This window comes from Anas acuta, chromosome 3, assembly GCF_963932015.1.
Source record: "Anas acuta chromosome 3, bAnaAcu1.1, whole genome shotgun sequence".
Taxonomy (NCBI): Eukaryota; Metazoa; Chordata; class Aves; order Anseriformes; family Anatidae; genus Anas; species Anas acuta.
The window spans coordinates 5,649,569-5,674,588 of NC_088981.1; the positions used below are offsets into that span (position 1 = coordinate 5,649,569).

At 43.5% G+C, this 25,020-nt stretch overlaps 1 protein-coding gene and 1 long non-coding RNA gene across 11 annotated transcripts in view; both read left to right on the forward strand.

Moving 5' to 3' along the window:
• The window catches only part of PLCB1 (phospholipase C beta 1), a 376,130-nt gene that overhangs the window by 19,448 nt on the left and 331,662 nt on the right, over positions 1-25,020 (forward strand). The window lies entirely within an intron of this gene.
• LOC137853255 (uncharacterized) overlaps positions 20,326-25,020 on the forward strand; it is a 40,349-nt gene continuing 35,654 nt past the window's right edge. Inside the window, exon 1 of the long non-coding RNA XR_011094356.1 lies at positions 20,326-20,536. This is a non-coding gene — a long non-coding RNA (uncharacterized lncRNA). The remainder of the gene's footprint in view (positions 20,537-25,020) is intronic.

Sequence of the window (25,020 nt, forward strand, 5' to 3'; positions counted from 1 at the left end):
GCTATTATTTTGGGGCTTTTCTAACTACCCAGGTGTTGTTTGTATATCATCATTCTCCTCCAAATATTCTGCTTGGTTAGCCTATAAAATCAGGAGGCAGCCTCTGCAAGTGGCACGTGTATTGTCTCATGTCTGTGGCCTGCCTTTAGGTTTTCGTGATGTTTTGTGCTGCTGCATCAAATCAAGAGGCAGAGGTCTTCCTACTAAAACTCAGAGCTAGCTCTGGAGGATGTCAAACCCTACCGAAACAGGGGACTTTGTGTCTGCATCTGATGAAGAGACCGTGCCTTCCCCGGCTTGGTTTTGCGTACGTGTGCTGTCAGCACGCAAACTTCCTTCTTCGTCGTTTCAGAGTTAGGGCTCTTCACCAGAGAGGAAATGAGCATTCATCTTCATTACTTCTTCTAATGAATCTTCCCATGGAGGCAAGTTTTCCAGTGTATTCTGACTTCCTGACGTCACTGTCTGTCCTTCACTCATGAAAGCAAGCAGTGACAGATGCATGTTCTCATCTCTGTTACGTAGCGTGTGGCATCGTAGCTCTACCCACGTCAGTTCGTCTTGCAGTAGTGCTAGGAGGAAGGTGACGTACAGGGTTTAGGCTTTTGTCTTCATTCATTTCCAAGGGAAAGTGATTTCCAGGGTCTGAATGTCTAGTGTGGAGATTGCTCCTGCTTTATAGACTGGCACATGTCTTTATTCAAGATGTGCTCTCCGTTGTGCAGGAGGAACAGCGTGTATTCTTTTCAAAGAGAACTGTTTGTCATTGGAGAAAGGATTTAAATCCTGAATCTCCAGGGCACATTAAACACAGTGCTGTCCGGTTAGCTCAACAGCAGTGTCATCTTTGGGAGCATGTATAACATTGCTATTTCAAGGCTGCAGCTCTATATGACTGGCAGAACTTTACCCCTCTGCCATCGCCCCAAAGAGATCCCATTTCATATGGGGGCTGGGGATTATCAGAGCTTCCCCCTGCTCTCAAGGCAGGTCGCATGTGCCTCCAGAGCTCTGCTGAGCCTTTTGTGGCTGCAGCCTGTACAGGCACCACCAAACTGGCTGTGTGCTACATCCCTGGCAGCTCCAGGCTGCGAAGTCTGCCTTAAAATTGGAGAAGCCTGTGGGCTGTTAGCTGCTACAGCACAGCCGTGCCACCAGCTATTTCAAGTACTGCTTACTGAGAGCTGGCTTGCAGCTGACCTAGGCCAATGCTGTCTCGCTGATAACAGCATGTTGAATAAACTGTGCAATTGGTTATGTATTTACCTGTACAATGTGCCTCACTAAAGAGGGCTATGAATAATTTGGACAGGTGATTTACTACCCAGGGAGCTGATTATTTCTGATTGATAAACAGCACTTACTGCTGTTTAACAAGAGTAATAATAAAAGTATTGATTGGCAGGGTAGCTGTCTGGTACTAAGTGATACTCGCTGAAGCTACTATTAAAACAGTAATGAAACTCTGGAGGAAGTTTTTATCTGTTATCCCAGTTGTTCTCGGCTTGGTGAAGACAGTCAGGTGTAAAGCTTTATTTAATGAGAGGTGCTATAAAACAGAACACTAATGCCTGAAAGTTAGGAATATGGAAAAAAAAAAAAAAGAGTGCCATTAGAGAAATTTAAATTATTTATCTTAGGCAGTTTAGACTTCGAGACTAGGAAAAATAAATATTCAGTATTTAAGGGAGCTTTCAGAAGAAAGCAGTTTTACAAAGATATCTTTATTCTGGAGTTCCTGTAAAAATACTAATAAAATGGACATTGTCTTTCTGCTTCCAACTCCCATTCTCTTGGGAAGTAGCGAAGAGCATCGGGCTGTGTTGTTTGTGAAGAGCACCCTTCTAAAGGAAGGTACAATTTGGGACCTCCTGAGCTGGTGTTTCCCTTGCCGCTCAAGTCCATGGTATGGTGGTGTATCCTTAAAGCCTCCAGGTGCTTCTGTCAGCTGGGCTGCTGTAATACAGCAGTGGCACTTCGACAGCACTGCCTGGAAAGCAGTGCGATAAGCGAGGGAATAATACAACTGCCCGTAATTCAGGGAGGTGGCTAATAAGTAACCCGTACCTGACAACAAAGTAATGTGCTTTCACAATGGTGTTGGAAATGTGCAGGTGTCAGAGCCCTGTAAAAGCTGTATTCAGCGAGGAACTTGGTGTGCTTTCTGTGGGTGAGGAGTACGTCCCCTCTGCAGCCTGTGCCTTTGAGTTAGTTGGAAACGAGCTGTGTGTGGAGTAAGTTGGCTTATTGAAATGGAATGTTATCAGCAAACGTGTCGCAGTCTCAACTTATCACAGCTAAATCTCTGTGTATCGTACCCTCTTGCAGATGTACTGGAAGACAGAAAACTGGCCATTTTTGCCAGCCAAAGTTGCTGGGAAGAGCCTGTCAGAGATGCTGCAGTAATGCTCGGAGCATAATGATGTCAGATGTGCTAAATGGACGAGGTGAAGAGCAATTCTCATTAGGCTTGCACGCAGCGTAATTTAAACAGGGGAAAATCAGCTTCAAAAGTGGTGCTGCTTTGCTGCTGCCAGAAGTAGGTTTTCAGCGAGCTGACTGCAGATGTATCTTGTCTCTGACAACTCGTACCAGTATCTTTTGCATATCAGCGTCTTGCATACGCAGATGTGGGTCCCTGTCTTGCAGATGCATATTTTGAAGTTGCAATCGGTATTTTTACTGAAGTCAAGTAGTTAAAGAAAGGGACAGAGGAAGGGAGTGCAGGTTAAGAGGCGAAAAGCCAGAGGTCAAGTCACCCGCTCTGCCTTGCAGATTGAAATATGTGTCTACACTCATCTCCATAGCATCCCTATGTTTCATGACACAAAAGGTTCTGGCGTCATAGCCTTTGTGTAAGGGGAGAATTATCTACCCTTTTGTGGTTACAATGAGGAAAAATTTTGGTTTAGCCTCTTCAGAAATCCCCTTGCAAAGCTGGTAGTGGAAACAAGATCTTTTAATTCCTTGACAGGGGCTTTTCTCTTGGTTGGGAAGTAACATGAGACATTTCATAACTCAGAGTGAAGCTTTTTTCTTCTTTCTTTTTTTTCTCCTGTTTAAAACCTGACATTTCATGCAGAACGTACTGGGATTCAGGCTAAAACTTATGTGTTTCCTCCTCCTCTTACTGCTGCTCCAGGCTCAAATTCTGTCTCATGCAGAACCGATAAAATCTGTGTGCACAGCTCTGTCTAGATTTGTATCTGAGTTTCCTGGACATGTCCTCTTTTCTCATGCAGAAATTCTGCCTGTGCAGAAGGCTGCCTTTTGCCATTTCTCTCTGGTTTCCAGATGGACTCCACAATGCACGGGCTGCTCAGCTCTGATCCACCCAAGTTCCATTCAAAAGGCTCTTCACAGATTGCCTTGGGAGCAGGCTAAATGTGAAGTGGGCTCACACGTGGTCAGACTGGCAATTACAAACATAATTGTGAATGACATGTCAGTTTGTGTCACCTTCTTTAGAGCACTCAAACTCATCTATGATATTGTAACTAAAGATGTGAGCCTGGAAACAGCAACGTAAGGCTCCTAACGCTGCCGAATGCAGGCGTTTAGTCACAGCCCAGCCGCCCATCCAAGTCCTTGAGGTTTGTGCTGATGCTCAGCCATGGCCACTCTGCAACTTCCCTGGACTCACGCCAGGAAGATGGCTAATGGAGCAGTCTTTTTGTGATCTGTTTAGCTAAATGGCTGTAATAACGTGGGATATTAGAGTAACAGATGCTGTTGACCGTCCTGCAGTAGATCAAAGTTTGTATATACAGGAACTATGCACTTCCTTTCTGAGCCACGCTTATAATTTGGAGCTTCTCATTTGTTGCTATGGTATTACATTATCAGAACAACGAGAGACAGAAGTGGTAATTCTAATAAATTAAGTCAAAAGTGCTGGTCTGTAATGATCTCTGCTCAGAGCCAAACTATTAGTTCTTTGGTATGACAAATAACACAGAAGGGTGCTCTGTGGATCCCTTTCAGGTATTGTTGGCATCCGAGGATTTCAAAGACGTCAGAAATTCTAGTCCAAGCTTGCTGGAGCAGTCCTGTGTTGTAAGAGCTGGGCACTTGTGGCTCACAGCTCTGTGACAGTTTTGTGTGGGTTTAGGCCAGCTGGCCAACACCTGGAGTCGCATTTACCTCGGGGAACTGCGGGTCTGGGGTCTGGCATTCGGCCTCACCTGTGCCACGCGGAGTGGGGTGAATCTGGTGGGTTGCACCTCCTGCTGACAGGGCGTGGGGAGGGGGCTGGAGAAAGTGAGAGAAAGAAACAAAGCGTTCAGAGGGTGGCTCTGACTGGTCCCTCTTCTTGTGATTTTCTTCTGTGAACCTTTTTCCTAGCCTGTTTCATTTCTCCTGTTGCATAAAAGGAGTGACTGAGCAGTAGCAGATCCCTTAGAGTCTAGAGATGGATGCTCCGGCCTCTGCCTTGTTCAAAGGAGGGGTATGAAGCCTGGAGCTTTAGCATCTGTGTATCAAGACCAGTGGAAATGCATCGAGTGTTTCAGCTGTGAATTGATTTTGTGCATTTGAGTTTAATCAACACGATGATGACACCAACATGAGGATCCCTCTGAGTTACGAGGGTGTTACAAGTTGACAGTAAATTCTCCAGAGACTAAAAAAGATGCCGATTATATGGGTACAACTGAAAGAGTAAGGTCTTCGGGGGAATGGAAAGCACTTCACACATGATCTTAATGGACTGTTTCAGAAATTGTAAAATCTGCTCCACTAGCATAATATCCTAACATCATTAGATACGTTGTTTAATTGGCTTGGCTTTATGTTTGGAATATGGATTGTTGGGTGGTGTGAATGCTCGTATTGATATTGTTAATTATGTTGTTAATGATTTGCAGAATTAGCCTGAGAACATGCGAGTAAGCGTGTTATGAGCTGTGGAGTTGTGTTGCAGACAGAACAGCATTGTTTCAGCTTGAAGACGTGAACTGAAAAGGCTGTTTATGCCCATTGCAGGTCTAGTAGCTGCAAGCTTTGCATCCTTTGAGCAAAGGATTGCCTCGTGGCCTGCTGCAAAAGGCAGTGTCAGTTCCTGCCACGGGTCCCTGAGCCCCTTCCTCCCCCCATCTGTGCTTCTTACCTGTGGAGGCGAAGACTTCCATCTCTCTGGCTAGGCAGTGAGCTTTGAACCAATAATTCGGCATGCGGGTACAGATCTCGCGGGCAGTGGCAGATGATCCCTTGCTGTCATCTGTCATTGCCCCCTGCCGTCAGATGCACTAGGTTGGAAGGAGCTCTCGGAGGGAGCCTTGCCAGTCAGGACACAGTGGCTGTGTCCTGCTAATGCTGCCAACTGGTTGCTGCCTAAGGATGCAACTTGCCACAGCTGGGGCTTTGGTATTTGTTACGGAAGGAAAACTGACGTGTCAGTGCAGGGCGGAAGTGTAAGGGGCAGGCTGCAGTCGGCTGAGAAAGGGACGCGGGCTTTCTGAGCAGGACTAGTGCTTGCCCCGATGGTGGTGGTAGCAGGACTGCAGTTACCTCTCCTATAATCCAGGAGGCCCAGGGGTTTCTGCAACGTGTACCCCAGCAAGGTGGATGGGCAGCAGAAGAGGTGGGATGCTCCTTACAGCCCAGGCTCCCACCTGCCCTGTTTGTGAGGGATGTGGGAAGTTCCTCCTCCTTGAGCATAGGTCTTGTTCTAGGATTAGTTGTGGAGCAGATGCAATCCCTGGATTTGATCAGATCCTGCTTGGGTCTTTCATGCTTGGCTCTGTAGCTGTACATAAAATAGAGTAGGGTAAGGTGCTTAGGCTCATTATTTTCAGTATGGGCAGGCCTTCTCATGCTTAGTGGGATGCTTTTGGAAGTCTTGAATGTCATATTTGATTTTAGTTATTGTCATGGGGAACAGGAGTAGATGTTATTATCTGCTTTCTGTAATGTAAGGCAGAATGAACAATTCTGGTTTAAATCCAAACTTGGATTTTTTTAGAAGACAAATATTCTGCTGTAACTTCTGCCTCTGTACTTTCCCCTGCACTTCATAGTTGAGTTGAAGATGCAGTAATTCTAACCTGGGCTGGCTGGAAGACTCAGGCCATATTCTAAAGTGAATTGATCAAGTTACCTGGTTTGTTTATTTTAGAGAGAAATCATATGCTTCTTTTTTTTCCCCCCAGAGACTTTCTAAAAGGATATGCTGGAGTTGTAAATGTGCCACAAAGACAGGTCTGCATGTGAGCTTTCTTTTTGTTTCCCCCCTCAACTCACAAGCACATACCTGTGGAATACCTGAGATCTGGTGTGAACTTCGTATTCTGTCAAGCCAACGGGTGCTGACCCTGAAGTAAATGATGTGCGTTATTAAATACTCCTGCAGAATGTAGATGAGCCTTTTCCTATTATATTAAGTGTTGTTTTGACTTGTCCTCTTCTTGAATGCCTTCTACGTCCTCTAGCTTTATTTTGCTTTATGCAGAAAGCAGGAGGCTTAGTAATGCTGTAGAAGAGAAGCTTTGGTAGGCTGGAAGCGTGTCAGAACTGTGCCGTAACACGCGGCACGGTGCTGCGAGTCGAAGTGCCGGCGTGTAGGATTGAGGGCAGGGGTGAGGAGGGGAATGGAGGAGTGCTGGCTGTTACCTAGCAATCTCAGAGCTACGAGCAGGCTGCTGGTTTGCATCCACTTCCGAACGTTATGCTGCCGATAAACAGCTTTTGGCAATGGAACCCTAGATTGGGAGGCAAATAACTAATGAATATAGCATTAAAGTACAAATATGAAAAAAAAAATAAAACCACCAAAACCTCTCTTTGCAATCCACGGGGAGATAGTTTAGAGCCATTTCGTTTTAACTCCAGGATCTTTTTTCAATTAGACCATTTTCTAAGTAGTCAGTCTAAACTCTGTGGTTTTAAACTTCAGAGTAAGATGAAGCTGTATGGTTTTACAGTTACCCAACTGGGCATTGGAGAGGTCTTTCACTGAAATAGAGAAGAAAATCCCTTTTTTCCTTTTTCTCTTTTTCTTTTTAAGTAAGCAATTTGAATTTTCAGAGGCACAGAAATTTAAAGTCGTGCAGTATTTTTAAGTGGACTCATGTTGTGCATGCTGTCAAAATAGAAAAACAGTGCTAGGGCTTGTTCTTTGAAGATAAATTGGTTTCCCAGAGACAAGCTCACTTTCTATTGTCTTAGATTTGTGCTCAGAGATTTCTCCCTTGCAAGGGACCTTTGGAGTAGAAGGTAACAAGTGACAAGTCTGGCATTTCACCTTCATCTGCACGCAGTGGGGTAGAAGTTTGTGTCTCCAGGCCTTTAAGCTTTGTCTGGCCTGCTATACAAAATAAAGAGGAGAGCTGTGCTCGGGGGCTTCTGGCTTTTGCCAAGTTGGTGGTGCAAAATTCAGTGAGCGCTATACCAGGAGCTTTCTTGTCTGGTGGTGTCTGCATTTTGTAATGTGGACATGGGCTGTCCCACTTTTAAGCTGTTGCTCATGTATTGCATGCTGCGAGGTACTGCTGAAGAGCCCTGCCGTGCGAGCAAGGCTGCGGGGTGACTGATGCTGTAGCTGGCAGCTCAACTTCTGCCTCTTGCAGCTGGCCGCCACGAGACAGGTACATCTCTGGGATTTGTCTTGCTGGCAGCAACATTTAATTCCTTGACAATTTAAAAGTCAATTAAAACCGCATATATTGATGTTGATTTCCTCATCACCTGTCGCTGCCTCATCCTGGACTGAAAGAGCAAGTGCTGGCCTGAGATCTCAGTGCAAAGTAGCTCTTCAGTGTCACCGAAGATACAGCTGGACTGCTGCAGGAGCCGATGGCGTTAAATGGTCTGCTGTGGGCACAGTTACTGCATGCCCTTGAAGACTGGGTACAAATACACTTTATAAAAGTGGGGAAAAAAAAAAGTGTTAGTCTGAAACCTGTTGAAGCCTCGAGGAGTTCATGAGGGCATGTAGTCTGGCCGGTTGTGTTTTCTGGCTGTATCACACCGATGTGGATAAACACGAGCTCTGTGTCTGAATCTTCTCCCCAGGGCATTTGGCTTCCGCTTTCTGCAGGTGAATAGTAATGAGGCATAATTCAGCGAAGGAAAGGATTCCTGCCAGCTATGTATAATCCCCACCTGTTACTACTAGTGTAATCATTAACTTGGCCTTTTAAAGTAACTGGAAATAATTATGAGCACAGAGGGCATTAGGTGCTAACAAAACTTCCAGGCATGTCAGCTTCCCTCGGTGTGTTTTTGTTGCTGATTGCCTATAACCCTTGTGACCTGCTGAAAAGTTTTGTACTTACAGGACGCTGAACTAATGTCGAGGTGTGAAAATAAAACCTGCAAACAGGAGAATGACTTAGCTTGGTGCTTTCTTTGTTCTTATTGCTATTGCAACTTATTGCAGCTCAGGTGGTTTCGTGGTGTTGATCTCTGCTCTTGCCAGCAGTTACCACGAAGAAGCCTGTTGGTGGGCCTTGGGCTGGTGGAATTGGGTGATCTTCGGGCTGAACTCCCTTACAGCTACGGAGAGCTGGATTCACGCTGCACCCTCTCAATGACTTAGACAGCCAAGCAAAATTATTATTATTTTTTAATTATTATTTTCAGTAAACATTTAGGAGAGGACCTGTCTTCTGGCTTCCATCCAGCTTTGTTAGGTTTGGCTGGAACTGGTCGTGCACTAGCTAAGTGGGAGAGCAGAGAAATGGAACTGGTGAAACCACGAAACACACAGCCTGCCATCGCCTGAGCCTCGTCCGCAGCAAGTAAAGTTAAAAGGTTGCATATAGGGTACCACAGTCCCTTCCATGTTGTCACATTGAGATGGTAAATTGTGTGCTGGAATTATGCCTCCTGAGTCCTCAGAGTAGCACATACACTAATAACTTGCATTAAAAACAAACAAACAACAATAAACCCTTGGGATTTTTAAAATAAGCCTATAGCTATAGAGGAAAATACAGTAATGGCAGCTTTTCTGGTATTGTCATTGGAGAAATAATAACAAAAAAGCCGACTTTCAAATAAAAAAAAGCACGTCTTTGTCTGACATTTGGAATTATTTCAGCTTTGTTGAAAAAGGGCTAGCCATGTTTTAGCAGGGCCTGAACTTGCTGATCTCCAGCTGGCTTTTCCAACATTGGATTCTGTGGGAGCTGGCACAACTTCCCAAGCTTAAGGTGCAGCCCGCTGTACGGACTGAATAAAATGCCGGGACAAATTAATCCGTATGCTCGCTCACTGTAAGGATGAATGACCTGCTAGTTTAAGCAAGTAGGGAGCTTAAAACTGAAGCCTGGGAAAAGCCATGAATTGAACTATGGAGGGCTGGAGGGAAGTAGTGTTGAAACAGGTGCATCTTGATTGCTGCCTTTTCACTTCAGGCTGAGACAGAATCGCTGATGGCTAAATCCTAATTCAGCTCCGTGTCCTGAAATGTAGGTCGTGGATCGCACTGCGAGATCTGGGTTGTGGTAGTTTCTGTGTATTTGGAGGCACCGGCTTCACTTGGGAAGGTTCTTAACAAATTTGGGCCATTGCTGCAGTCCACGTTTTCAGTGAGGAAAAGCAGAAATGTTGGATAGAAAAGTTGACTTTCTCCTTTGCGGTTGACTGGAGTAAGTGACGAAAATAGGTTTACGTCATTAAGGCTGACAGAAATACAACCTGGTGTCTTGTCAAATTGATGGCACTACTTCACGAGAGACTGATTTATATGAAATCTGCGGTGTTTGTCTTCAACCCAACAAATGATGGTGACTGAAAGCTTTCATATATTGTACCTACTAGCCTTGGTATTGTATGATTTCTTTTTGTGTGTGTGTTTTTGAAGCCAAAAGGACAATTTAAAGGACTTTCTTAACTTGGATATGCAAAAGTGAGAAATTTCATGGCTGCAGCTGAGCAAATGAAACGTAGATTTTCAAGGTATTTGCTGAATACAGCTCTTGTGGCGGGTGCTACTGCCTCTCTTTGAAAGATTAAAGCATATCTAGACGGATCTGTAAGGGCTAGAGCAGCAAAATTCAGATCCTTAGTCTTTCGAGTTGTTTGAGTATTATTTTGATATTAGCAGATGGTTCAGTAAGTAGAAAACATTTCAAAGATCCCAGCTTTAAATTCAGTGTAAGTCGCTGGAGATACTCCATTATTTTATCATGGCAGGTATCTGAGATTTAGGAAATGCTGAGCTGTACTGTTCAGTTTGATGAAAATACTCAACTGAGGTGAAGTAAAGAAAATGGATTTAATATTATGATGCTGAAGAGTTTAATATAGACGCTTTGGAGTATTTTTACTAGAAATCATAGCATAATCATGTTTTATAAGGACACCTTTGCATTCATTCTGAAAGCTGGTGCTCTGGTACAGTGTCAGCTATTGTAAAATTACGTGTTTTTAATGCAGTCCTTGGAAATTCATCGCAAACCTTTAGTGAGCAGAAATAGGATTGAGCCTGTCCCTTAATAGGGATTCTGTCCTTCAGATGAAATATTAAACCAAGGTCCTTTCTGCTGTGAAGAAATAGTTCCTCCAGAAAGGGCAGGCTGTAACCTTGGCACGTGGGCCAAGATCCCCGCTCTGTCAGGCTGTGATATTCCAGGCTGCACAACAGCAACGCAGCGCTGTGCTGCTCGCTTGCAGTCCCAGATGGAAACCAATTGTGTGCTTGGGAGAATGGGATCCTGACCAGTGAATGGGCATCCTGTGCCACTGCACTGCAAATAATCCTTTTAAAAAAAAAAAAAAAAAAGCAGTCAGTAGTATATGTTTAATACTTAAAGCCTTAAGCTGAACGTAAAAAATGCCTTTAATAGTTGCCAGCTAAATAGTTTGTTGTTGGCAGCTTGGGATGAGTGTGGTGTTTGTTTTTTTTTTTTTTTTTAGAAGCCAACCTAAAAAATAGTTCAGGCAGTAATTATTTGGATGGTGTAGTAGTTTGTGGTGCTCAGGACAAAATTTGGAACTCATCCAGCACTTCCATATAATCATTACCCAAATTGTATCATTTCAAGGAAAACCTATTTTTTCCAGTCCATGCAACACTTGCCTCTTCCCTTTCCCCTCATGTCAACTTTTACATTAGATTCAATATATACTTCTGATTATAAAGCATGCTATCGTGTTTTGCATAGAAAGTAACAGTAAACAAATTACTGTTGACTTCTGTTATGCATCATCTCTAGAAATCTCAGCCATTTGAGCCCTCAGCTTGTTTTACTGCGTGTATTTGCTTGTATTGAACGTGTTCCAGTTCTTCATTTCCCAGGGCATACAAAATTGGTGAAATTCCATGGGAAAGGATTGTTTTTGGGTATGTAAACATAGAGCCAAGCGCTTTTAGAGCTCAGGAAGAGGCACTTAGAAGCTGTGGGAGTCAAACACGTCCGTATGGCTTGCTCATGGACCTTCCTCCAGGCAGCACACTGCGCTGGGAGAGCAGAAGACTCACTTCTTCAGAGATCGCCTTCCCCAGTAGTTTTATCCGTGTTCTCCACGTCAGGAGAAAGCAACTCTGCTGTTATTTCCTGGATGGTGCGTATTTACCTCCTAGAGAAGTTATGCAATAAATAAAGCAAGACTTGGCCTGGCCAAGGTTGATGGAAAGTTCCAAAGGAAATGTCTGTGTATGGTTAGTGTTTGTCTTGAAATTTTTGTTGCACTTGCTAAAAGGAGAAGTAGATGTGTAAACAAACAAAACAAGCTTGAGTCAAGCTAAACATGGAGATTATTTTCCAATTAATCAGATATTTATTATGAAATGTGCAATGTGCAAGTACTTCTTGAAAGATAAACAATAGCTGCCAGGGAAAACAGCAAATCAAAGTGTTCACTACTGTCCCAAACATTTCATTTTCCAACTGGTGTATTGTCATTACGCCAGTAAGCAAAAGTTAACGTGACATGCTAATTTAAAGAATATGTTTTGGCGTCTTTGTGTTTAGCAGTTCATCAGTTTGGCGGAGCCAGCACAAGGCTTTTCACTTGCGCCTTCCACATGCGGCCATCCAGCTGAGCTCTGCCTCCTGCCAGCCTCAGTGGGCCTGCTGCGGCTCGCTGGATGTCTGACAACGTGATGGGCACGTTGGACTGGCAGCTTCTGGAGGAGGGGGGAGATAACTCTGGAGTTACTGGGAGTGGCCCCAGCCCAGTCTGTTTGGGGTGGGGAACTCTGCTGGCACACTGCAAGTGCTCAGAGCCACCGGCTCTGCTTTCCCGAGTACCCTTCTAAGCGTGTTTATAGAGAGACTTCAATGAGGGCTGAGGCTGTCTGTTCACCAGGGTGCTGCGTAGGGCTCTGCAAACAGATTTCCACTGGTCTTCACTCCCAGACACTGAGGGACTGGAGGTGGAAGGACTCGGATGCCCCAAAGTCTGTCTCTGTGGCCAGGGCTGGCCTTTGCAGAATTAAAAAAAATCAGCTCCTTGGCTCCTGGAGTGTTGTGAGGGCTGTCAGGTCCATCCAAGAAGGGAGAAAGTGTTCTCTTGGTTTTGTAGGGATTGCATTTGTGTGTGGTAGCAGGGCACTGTGGCTATTTGGTGGCTGGCTTGTTTAACAGTGGAAAGAGGGATTTGCAGTAAGGCAGTGAGCCTTGCATAGAGTCGCTTTTGCTGAGAACCCTGTAAGATATTGCCATAAAAGTCAGTATGCTGTTACGCCCTCCTCCTTCCCACTGTCCTGCTGCCACTTTCTTATTTATAGAGCTTTTCCCAAGAACCTTCTTGTCATCCCACCCTTGTGTGTCTTGTGTGTGTAAAAGTGCTGGAGGAGCAGCACACGCTGTCCATGGAGCAGTGCTTTTTGCTGCTTCTAATCTTCATTGTGCTGAGCAAGAGAAGGTTTTGTCTTTTATGGGGCTTTTGATGAGCTTTGGAAAAGTTCTGCTCTCACTAATGTCTTCTAATGCCTTTTTCCAAAACAATGAACTTTGAAATAATTGGACCTTGAAAATTCAGTGATTGTCTTCCAGATAGCACGTCTGAAAAGTGTGCGCCTGCTTTCAGAGTGTCTCAGATGCTTAACATTTTAAAATGCCATTACAAATAAACAGTCGTTGGCAGTATTTGCTGGAGATCTCACTGCTGAATTAAGGTAAAAATCATGTAACAGAACTCGTGCTCTCTGCCACACAAATCAGACAAAGTTCTACTTCTCTCTGCTTTTTTGGAGACCTGGAAGATTTGCATCAGTTCTCAGGCAGTAAAAGGATTTGGCTCCATGCACCAAAATACCCACCAAGCGGCAAACTCACGGTGTGCTGAGCAGGGGAAGGACACGAGGGCATGGTCCCTGCCTCAGGGATGCTCGCCTCAGCTTGCAGTGTGTGGGATAAGCACATGAACAGGAACTCCTCAGGTACTGTTCTGGATGGGGAATTCTTTCTGGCATATTTTTAGAGGATTCGATAGGCTGCCTGGGAATTTTCTGGGGGGAGAAAAAGTTTTTTAATTTATGTGTTTTTAAACAGTTGGAACAGCATAAAAGATGATGCCAAGAAAGGCAGAATGCTCGTAAGCAAAAGAGAGCAGAGCCTGGGATGATCACTGTAAAAGGCAGCCACTGCTGGTGTCATTTTTCCAAAGAGATGAGGGTGGAAAATGTAGTGACAGAGTCCTGACATCCACAAGAATTAGTTTTCTTTTTTTGACCAGCAGAAAATGCTGTCCCTCTTCTATAGTTGAGGGGGATTTTGGAAACATAAATAACTTCAGCGGGTCTGTTCAAAAACAGCCAGAGCATTGATGGCACAGGTTTTACTTGGAGTACAGCAACTCTCCAAGTCAAAATGGTAGAAATAATTGTTTACTTTAACATCAAACTTGTTGTTCTGTTGACAGGCAGGCCATGCATATTTTCAATCTTTTGATAGTTGAGGCTAGAAATAGCAAGGCCTGCAAAACCCGTCCTGCTTGAGCAGTGTGCTCTGTCATTTGTGTCTGTAATGCTGCACGGTGCCAGAATCAAGTTTATAATATGCATCCTCAAGTAGTTTGAACAGTGTTTGAGTTCTTATTTACTGGGAGATAAGTGCTTCTCGAGTATCTACAAACTTGGAATGGATGTGGAGCACCAGATTTAATGCGCCCTTGTAGCAACACTAATAATCTTGTTGAACTATTGGGTGTCAGCATAGCTCAAATGCTTGCTCGCTCCTTTTTTGTGTGATCTCCCTACAGCACAGTAAATGTCAGTAATTATTCCCACATTATTTTAAATGCCATTGCTAAGGCCAACTCTTTTAAAATGCCAGTTCTGCTTAAACTTAAAGATATCGTAATTACGTTAACTCTAGAAGAACTTTTAAGGAAATAAATAACCTGTGGATCCATGAGACTTGAAATAAACAATTTCTTTTATCAGCAACCAGAATCTTGCTCATCTTCATTCATGTGTACTTTCAAAGAAATGTCAATACTTGGAATACACTTCCTGTACTTTCATTAAGATGCCTATTTATATAATGTATAATATTTATATAAATATATACATCATACTTGTATAGATAAATGATTTAGTAAGGGAAGATCAAACCCTCAAGATTTTGCGTAAGTTGCTTTCAAGACTTCCATTCTATCTTATTCATGACAAAGCTTTTTGAGCAAAAAAAAAAAAAAAAAACACCCCAAGCTCATAAAAATCCTGTGCTGCCTAATTTGGGCAGCAAGCCACTGGCTGTGCTCGAGTCATCTGCCTGATTTCACATGGTGTATCAGCAGTGTGCTGCTTGAGTATCTCCAGATTCTGGATGTCCTCAAAGGACCAGAAGGTCTTGTTCTACGCAGAAAATATACAGAGCTACCTGGTTCTCTGCGGGTCACCCTTCATCAACCTTTGGCGTGGCCAGAACAGACAGGACCTACCTCTTCCACTATTCCCTGCTATGTTGGGTGATTTCATGTGGTCTGCATGGTCGTGCTTAAGAGAGAGTGCTTTAAGTGAGGAGAAACAGGTAGGAAAGAGCGTTCTTTGGAGAACCGAGGGCCAGGAATAGGTACTAAGTGAGATACTGGTTAAGTCAGACAGGAGACCCCTGTTTCTCCTCAGAGGAGGTGGAAGGCCGTGCTTCTTTAACCATAAAAACTGTGTGGTTTGCAAACTGTTGGCAGTGAGAGCAGCAGCATCAAAATGCTCGTGGAGAATGATGTTGGAATCTGCTTTGTAATTACAAGCTGGGGTGCTTCCACTTCCCTCTCAATTAGTAGTTGCATGCTTGTCGCAGAATAAAATAATTTTTCTGTCATTAATATTCAGGACTAAAAATGTTATTCCTTCAATCACTTTCAGATTTTTTTCCCCACACAAAGTGTAGGTGACGAAATGGAAGAAAGAAAGGAATGATCAGGAACAGATGTGGAGTATTTCAGTGACTATCTGAGTAGGGTGGAGGATATTACTGCATCTTAACTTACCAGTTTGTTTCCTAGCTGTCACAGATACTCTATCTGTAGGCCAGTCTACACCTGAGCGTCAGTTGGTGTTTGAGGTTTCTAACATCTATTCTTTCACTTGGGACACAGATTAATCTCAATAAGCCTTAAAGTATAGCACTTTATATTCAGAAAGATAATCTCTCACACTTTCTTTTTTCTTCTATCCGTTTCCCAGGCTGCCTGACACTTCTAAGCCATAATTTACTTCTTTCCTGTTCTAGCAAAAGCAGCTCAAAAAAATGTGGGTCACTGTTTTGTGGATACTTTGCCTTGATACACACCTATGCTATTCATAACAGTAAGATATGTTGATATGCAAATTATGTAGATTGTGTATGTATGTCTGATAGCTTCTACATTACCAGTTTTGGAGGGAAGAAGTCAAAAGATGCGCACACAGCACTGCTAGGTTTGCCTCCCACAAGTATCCTTCCTAATAGTGTCTGATTACATTCCTTCTGTATTGGCATCGTTCTGAGAAGTGGCAGGCTTCTGAGTCGTGCAGAGCTCCGTCCTTAAACTGGAATAAAATGTTACTTCTGTACTTGCAAGGGTTGAGATCACTGGAAAAAAGGAGCTTGTATCCACAGACTTTGGTAAAATTAATGCCGGTTTTAACATCCCTTGCATGACATACATGACGTGACATGGTATACGAATGGTTTTGTACATTGAAATTTGTTCCTCTTGTTCTGCTTCCTGATGCTCACAACTTAAAAGATCATTTCACGACATTATGCAAATTGCTTAGCCTTACTGTATGTCTATGGAAGACGTGTTCTTCTCGCTGAAGTAGTGTGCAGAAGGTCTTAAGACTTGAGTTAATTTGTCAGTAGCCTGAACTACAACTTTTCCTTTCTGTTTGTCATTGGCTAAAATGACAGAAAGCAGAGCCAGTCAGCCAACTCAGCCAATTAATGAGCGTTATACAATTAAGGAAAGCTGAGCTGTTCAATTAAGTTTCAATCTCTTGTGATGTCAGCGTGAATCTTCTTGTCTAGAGGGCTGGGTATGCCACAGCTTTCAGAAGGTACTAGCAGTAAGTGATCATCAGATGAATTTCAGGAACACTTCTGAAATGTGGTTAAATAAGCTCCTGCCAAAGGCAATTCTGTTAGCTTATGGCATTTCTGATCTCTGCTTAATTAGAAATATTGAACTGTTCCTGTTTATTTACAGACACAGTGCACTCTTTTTCCCCTCTGGTATCCATATTCCAGTTAGTGCTGTTGTCTCTGTAACTCGGAAAAGCAGTGTGATAAAGGAACTAGACTGCAGGCTTTCTGCTTTCTACTGTCTGGTGCGTGTTGCTCATGTAGATACACAATGAAATTCCCATTCCACAGAGCTCAAGAGGTGAGTAGCACGTTAACCATTAATCTAGAATTGCCGTTGAGACGTTGCCAACTGTGATGACAACTTTAGCTACCACTTTTAGGTGCACTAAACACATGCAATCTTATTCTGATTTGTCAAGGCATTTTTTCCTTTCAATTTTACGCAGGCACTGTAGCTGCAAGGGCAGTGTAAAATCATTCTTGAAAAGTATTTTATGGGCTTTGAATTCTGCATCTCGTATACACAAAGCTTTATTGTGTATTTGCCATGGAAAGCATCTGTCACGCTGCCATTAATTTGTCAATGATATTCTTATTAAATGCCCTGTTAGATTAAAGAAATTCAGTTTTCAGATCGATGGTAGGGGCTTATGAGTCTTAGGTATGCAGTTGCTTCAAAGGCAAGAAATTTAAGGTTAACGTTGGTTTGTGAGAAGCTGACTTGAGTAATTGGTTGTTATTGTGAAAATTGCTTTTTATATCTGATGGACTCAATTAAAGCTGCATTTCTTGAATGAACTGCCTAGCTGCCACACAGGCAGAAGACAGATTGTAGAGATGTATGTGATATTGTTGTCGAGCCCTTGGGAATGAATGGTCCAGTCGGGATTAAATCAAATTGTTTGGGTGCCGTAATGAATGGGAAGACTCAGGTTTGCTTTTATCCCTCCGGCTAGCTGGGAAATCTCAGCACTACGTTGTGAACTGCGAGATTGTGCTGTCATATGAAGATCATAATAGTAGCAGTGAGGAATGCATGTTATCTCCAAGTTGTTTTGGCCCACTTAGTGCAGCATTTGATGTATCTAATACATTGTTTATACTGCAAAGTAAAATATTTCATCTATTACATTGGAATGAAAATAAACAAAACTGAAACCAAGGAAAAAGGCGTGAAGAGTAAATATTTGGGGGAAAATATTACTCTGTGCCTCTTTCTAGCACTTTAATTGCTAAGAAGTAATTCCTGCGGTATTTCTTTTAATTTCTGTCAGTTCCTTGCAGTGCCTAATTCCAAGAAACGCCACTACAACAAATGGATTTACTCTTGTCCATAAAATGACTGTTTTGGGGTAGTGCTTCTCCCTGCTTTCCTGCAGTGACAACCGTAGCAGACTCGCGTTCTGCCCAGTGCTGCCTCACGGCTTAATGAAATAGAGGATTTTCCATGCTCTCAACTGGATTTAGCCTATGGCTGTGAATGTCCTGTAGCACACGAGTAATGGCTTTTAGAGCTACATCTGCCAAACCTCCTGTCTGTGATTTGTGTAAGCACCATTAGGAGGCTCTGGGCTCGGGTGCCACAGGCTTGGCTTTGGTTTGGAGGGTGAGTGGGGGGAGGAAGGTGGCAGCATCTTCTCAGCCCTGCAGCTTCAACCAGATTCTGCTTTTTGCTCGTGGCTGTCAGCATCCCTCACCTGACTGCAGTGACTGACTGAGTCCTGGGACCTCCTCTTTAATTTCCCTGGATGCGAATTAAAATGAAGTGTAACTTCTAACCTGTAACTTAGTCATGTATAGTGCAGGGCGAGAACTGGTGTGAATGCCATAAAAAGTAAAACGTGTGTGGAGCTGTAGAAAATCAGTCCAGCATGCTTATTTTCTAAGAAAATTGTCTGATGAGATATAAACTGATGGCACTTGGTAGAAATGAGACTGGGATCCAGTTTCAGAAGTATCCGTGATGCCAACACGGATGACACCTTCCTGAGCGTCTCCACAGCTACAGAAGCAGTGCTTACAGCCTGCTCAGTATTGTGGCTGCTGATGTGGATTAAAACATAGGACAGTTGTCTTTCATATGCTCTAATTAACATTTAAATTTAACCTGTAGCAAGACAATATTATTTTTTTCCAGTTACAGGAAAACTGTTGGAGTAGATTTGCTTTTTTTTTTTTTTTTTCCCCCCCCTCTGCTAGAAGCACATCAAGCATCCACAGACAACTGAATGCAGCGATTCTCGGTGGGATAGCCAGAAACGGACAGAAAACACGATAGTATTCCTGCTACTGTTGCCGAGATGGGAAAGAATAATTCCCAAACTTGGCAGCTTGAGCCATTCAGCTGCCAAGTGATTTTTACATGCAGCTCTGGGTATTAGCTTCAGTGCAGAGGAGAATAAAGGAAAGAAGGTGTGAAGGGATCAAATTCATTTATAGTTCATTGTCGTCTTCTACCATGGGTGATGTTAAATAACTTGTACTCAGCCTGTGTCAAAGTGGTGTTTGCTGTGGCATTACTATCGGGGGCGGGGGGAAGACAGATTGGTTTCTGGAGGAACGCTATCTGCTCTCCTGCATCTGGGGATTTGTAGTGAGATACGGTAAGAGCTAGGAAGATTTGAAGGTGAGAGGATAATAAATTACAAAACAAACAACAACAACCCACCCACCATAGTGTTAAGGCAACATGTAAGCAGAAACGTAAGCACTCAACATACAAGGTTCTCATATTGGGGTTTCTCCTATAGCACCGAAAATCCTGTATTAACCCTGTTACTGCCTCTCGTGTGAGCTGTGGGGGCACAACAGCATGCATTTCAGAAACAAAACAAAGCATGGATCCTGATCTTATATGGATGTAAGACTTAAGTGTAACATTTTAAGATAATATTTTATCTTTGGAGACATTTCACTTGCTCAGAAGCAAATGCTCACAACACAGCACTTACCAGCAAAGTATGAAGTGAGCAGATTTATGAGGCTGTCCCATTCTAACTGCAGTGTCAGGTGTTTCAAGATGCCATTTGTACAGCTAGAAGGGCTCCAGACCTCACTGGCAGCGAACTTAGCTATGGGTGGGCAGGACCTTGAGGTGGGCCTGGTTGTTTTAGGGATGGCCTAAAATGCTCCTGGATTTCATTTACTTGTTCATTGCTTTCAGACATTGGCCCTGTTGGGATGGTTTACTGCTGCCAGGTTCTCAAGCAGACCCAGTGAAGTCCTTCATGGGGTGCTTCTGAAAAACAAGAAGACTTTTCCTAGCAAACTTCATGAATGCGGAGGTGGTACCCCCTTTTGCCAGTGTGATAATGCTTAAACCTGTAGCGTTGTCTGCCCATTTTCCTGAGCAAACATGCATGGTTATGAGGCACGAGTTTCTAAAGACAATCTTGGAAATAAATACTGCTTGCACCTGTGGGCCCTGCAACCCCCTGCTTGGTTGCTAAATCTTCTGAGCACCTGCAGGCCTCCTGTATGCTCGTAAGTCACTCCAGGCTGTTGCTTTTGAGTGAATTCAGCTTGCTTCCCTTTTTAAGAACTGAACATCAGCTATTACCGAGAATCAAGTGTGTACATTTTCAAATTATTGGATGGACAATTTCTTCAAATGACTGCTAATGAGCAAAATGTACTTAGCATCTGACCTTCAGGCTGGCTGGATGCATAGGGTTTGAGCGATGTAGCTGTTCCTTCCACTGATGAGCACAGCTTCTGGTACAACTGGGGTTTCAGTTCAGAGATTAGCACTTGCTAATTCAGTTCTCATTTCTGAGAATATTCAGTAATATCACTTAATTCAACGTTTCCATTAACTTCCCAGCTATGTAAATTGTTCTCTTAGAGTGCTTATGGCAAAGGCAATAAAGGCAAGCCAAGCCTGTTCCTCTGTGCTTGAGAGAAGACTCAAGTGCTGTATTGCTATCACCTGTGCTGATGAGCACCTGAAATGAGTTAAACTATATAGCACTGAGTTTCAGAGGGTTTCTAAGAAATTGCTCTTGTTGTAAGCACAGAAATTCTCTGGCTGTGCTTTCTGCTGACTGCTGTGGAATGTGTCTGCCCAATTTCTGGTGAGTTGGTAGCAGAAGATACAGGATTTAAGACATGGTTAGTTGGTGCCAAGCCAGAGCTACCCAGCCTGCCTGAGAAGCTGTACCTCTGCCTGGGCTGGCATAAGCACATGGCACAGCCTCTTGGAAATTTGGGGGAGCCCTCTGGAGACTGCATGCCCTTAGCACTGACCGTTCAGGTGGGAAGAAGGATCATAAGGGATTGATAGGACACTTTTATGCTCCCCACACCTAGAGTTTTCAGGGCTGAAGAGGGCTGCTGGTGCATGTTGTGTGTCTGGTGAGCAGGAGGGAGCTGCAGGTGATGGCCATGCCAGGGATGGGAACTCTCCTTGGGCAAACAATGACAACGGAGAGCTCATGGGAAGGCAGCTTGCTCTTTGTGGCCTAGAAACTGGAGAAAAGCGTGCTGTCTTGTCAAGGTTTGAAGAGCTAACTTTAGCAGAGCTGTTTATTGAAAATTAATGTTATATTCTGGAAGACCTTAGATGACCTGAGAAATTTCTTCAGATGATGGCATTACGTAAGGATGGTAGGAAACTAGGTAGACTTTGAATGCAGCCTTTTCTGGTCGTGGCTCAACTATATGCAAATTTACAAGTTATTTTTAACAGTTGTTTCTTTTTGGCTGATGCTCTTATAAAATATTTACAGTTCTGGTAGTTTACTTTTGTGTACTTAGTGACTGATCCTTGCAATGCTGCAACATTAAAATGGGGTAGTTTTCCTTGTTTTTAAGGGGGACAGCTTATTGCACGTGTTACGTATCTGCATGGTGATTGGAATTATTTGCATAGTTTTCTTTTAACCTGAAGATCCCCAGAAGTCCCAGCTAATCTCCAACAAAAACATTTGTATTCATACTATGAGAAGCATTGCTGTTGCGACTTCAAAACATGCTTCCACTGTGACTGGCTGATTAATGCTTGTTTTCAAGGATTCTGTGTTTATTTTGCATCCTATTTCCATCTTGCCTTCAAACATGTTGTGAGACTGTGAAACTGGTCATAAAAGCAGAGGCTGACCCTGTGAATTTTATGGCCTGTGATATACTTGCTGGTCACAGAGCAGCAGTATTATTCTTATGCAGTTCTTGGATTTTACACATGAAAGATGAAAGCAACTTTAAGTAAAACACTTCTCTCTTACGGTCAGGATATAGTAAGTCCAGCTCATGTGTACATGAGGTAATTTTACCTCTAGGAAGCCCTCAGTGGCTGAAGTGAAGCTTCCAGTGTCCAGATGCTGACCATTTAAGTCTCTCCCCATCTGCACTTCATTGCTTAAATAAATATAATAATGAAAATGGATGTGAATAAGCATGTGAATAGTGTTCTCTCAGAAAAAAATAGTAGCTCAACACAGGATGTAGATGGTTTTCATTCTACAGAGAGAATGGCCAGGAGGCACTAAGGTAAGAAACAGAGTGAGTAAAGGACAAGTGCTAATGTACCTAATGGGAGCTGGCAGGCTGGATCGTTTCCCTTTGGTCTCTTGATGCCTAGAAAGGGAAAGAAAATAAAGACTCAGAAATGAGCTTAGTGTATGAGGAACCACAGAGTGACTGGGTGGTGTCTGTGACAGCGATGCGTATCTAGGACTTGTTTATTTCTAGCTTGTGTGCCTCATGTTTGGAAGCAGATGAGCTATTTGGTCACAGTCCTGCAGCACAGCCTTCTTGGTAAGGTGGAGTAACTTAGTATTTTGGATAGTTATTTTAGTCTTCGTTATTACTAGTAGCTTATAATAGTTCATTAATTTGTTTCTTTTAAGGTGTGTTTATCTGGAGAGTGACAGACACGCTATGCGGTCACTGAACAGAGCTGTCCTCTTAGCTTTCTGGCCTTAACTCAAAATGTGCTTTCATGTTGGCAAAGGGAAAATTTTTGGACTGTGTTCAAGGTCCCAAGATTTTACCATATCTGGATGTCCACTTGCCTGTGTTTGTTCCCCTTTGGCTTTCATTTTTCAACAGCGCTGCAGAGAGAGCACTTACTGGCAGCAATGCCGAAGGAAACAGCGACTTCTGAGTGACAGATGCGGAGTCTTCTCCGCAGCCGTGCTCAGAGCAAGTGACTGCAGCTATTCACATCTCCAGCTGAACTCCCAAAACTTGCCTCCTTCGTTTGGAGAACGCGGACAGCTTAATGGCTGTGCGGCTGATTAAAACTAGTCGGGGCTACGCAAATTCAGAGATGTAGACAGCCATCAGTTGCCAACTGAGTTAAAACAGATTGTTAGCCAGCTCTCTGTTGATGTGATTAATGACCCGAGTTGGTTGTTTTTAAGCATATCGCTGCCAGAGCGTGCTGAACAATAAAAACAGGAAACGTGAGCGTCTCCAACCTCTTCGCTACTGTGGTGTCACCAGACATAGCGGAACGGAGGCTGTGCCGTGCGTGGGCTGAGCAGTGTGCAGAAGCAAGGGCTGGGATATTTAGGGACTGATTATGCCTCTGCTGCACCCAGGCCGCCGGCTTCTTGAAGACATGAGAATTGGCAGCGATCTGTGAGGAACCACCTGCTTCCTCGAGATTGCTGGGATGTGCCTTAGCTCTTGCTCTCTGTCCCAGCATATGTTTCCTGCTCTTGGGTTTGGGACCAAGAAGAGAGAGCGTGGCTGTAGGAAAAGGAATTTCAGAGCTCCTCTCGGAGCATCGTGGGGCTGTGTACCAAATCTGCAAGGCAGCAGGGCTTCCTTCTCCCTCTGCTGTGCCTGCGGGGTGGTGGAAGGGGGAGTAGGACACCACAGGAACGTCTCCTAGTTATGGCAGGTACTGAGAACAGGGGGCAAAGTGAAGGAGGAGATCAAGTCCGTAGGTTGGAAAATATCCCTATAATTTTGGTTGTGACTGTAGTAGGAAGTTTGTGCCCACTTTTGTGCAGATGAACTTGTTCTGACGCACCCCAGTTGTTCTACGAAAGCCAAGGGGGTCTGAGTGTTTGCCCCCTTCTGAAGTAGTTTGCGTGTGTTCAGCATTTGCCAAAAACTCTTACTGCATTGTTGTAAGTGGCAAAGAGTGAAGTGGCTGATGCCGTAGATGTATTCTCCACTGGTACTCATTTCTGTGCTATCAGCTTGGGAAGAGCTAACTCAGTGTGAGAGAACTGCTACAATTCCCCCGGCTGAATGCTATGGTCATGAGTAGCGATACTTAGCCCCAGTGTCAGCTGATGCTGCTGAGACTAGGAGGCAGAGGCTGTAGTAGGTCTGTACTTTATCTCCTGCAATTTTAATTTTATTTTCATCTGTGTGTTGAATATTATTGCTAGCTTTTATAAAAAAATTAAGTATTAAAGAACAGTACTAAACACAGCAGTAACTAGTAATTTCTAAGGCTATTACGAGTCTAAATCTGAGTAAGTTTAAAGTGCTTTTCATGTCTCTATTAAACATAATAAATTAATAAAAGAATAAGTTATTCATAAGTAAACACTTGATAAAAACAAACATGCCTGCTTATAAGCCAGAACCAATTATGTAATGAAAGAACTGGTCAGCCTGTTAGTTGTACTTCTCCATTTCTTTGTTTTAGGTTTTAAGTTCATAGTTTCCTCTATTAAGCTTCATGAGCCTTACTGGTGCATGCACACATGTTTTTATATAAACTGGCAGTTTAGATAGTTATTTTACTCATTTCAGATTGACACCGCTTAAATCGATGAACCTTTCCTGGTGCTCTTGTAGGAACCAAGAGCAACCAGGCAATAAAGCAAATTGCTGTGCAGGATCAGGTGGAGAAGATTTCCCCTGCCACGACTCCAGACACATGTACTTGCAATTCTCCTGGTAGATGTTTTACAGCTGTGTAAATACTCGATTATTATGTGCTGCTTCTTATCTGGCTTGCTTTCTTCATTTCTAAAACTATAACACTGATCTTAATTCTGTGTATAATGTTTCCCCTACCAGCTCAAACAACTCTTTCCCTTGAGTTTGTGTTCTTAATTGCAGCTTTAGATCAACTCTCTCCTCTTTTTGTGTAACATTTCTTTCCTTTTGATCTGGAGACCTACTTCAAACATGTTGTAATTGAGCATGCATCTGCCACTTCCTAAACGTTTACTCTTAAACTGCTGCTAAGCTGAAATTGCCCCCTGTTCGTAATTCAGGGAGCCAGGAAGGTCTAAAGAAAAGAAGCTCACAAACCACCAGTTTGGTTTTTACTGTTATTTTGGGTGCTCAAATCTTCTGAAGCCAGCTGGTTTTACTTCACTTGGTGTAAGTGCTGCTAACATCTCTCAGACTCCAGGGGGCAGTTGTCGAAGCACTGAGAATAATCCAGCAATCCATCCATCCGACGGCTTGTTTTTGAATCTGGCTGTTATGGGAAAAATTAGAGTGCAGACTGCTGTGACGTACCTACCGATGGGGTGCTGGGCCCCGCTCCTTGGTGACGCCCCAGCGTGTCACAATGAGGGGGCGATGGTCACAGTAAGGGCAGGCCTGGTCCCATTCTGCTGGGTGCTGGGTCAGGGCGTGA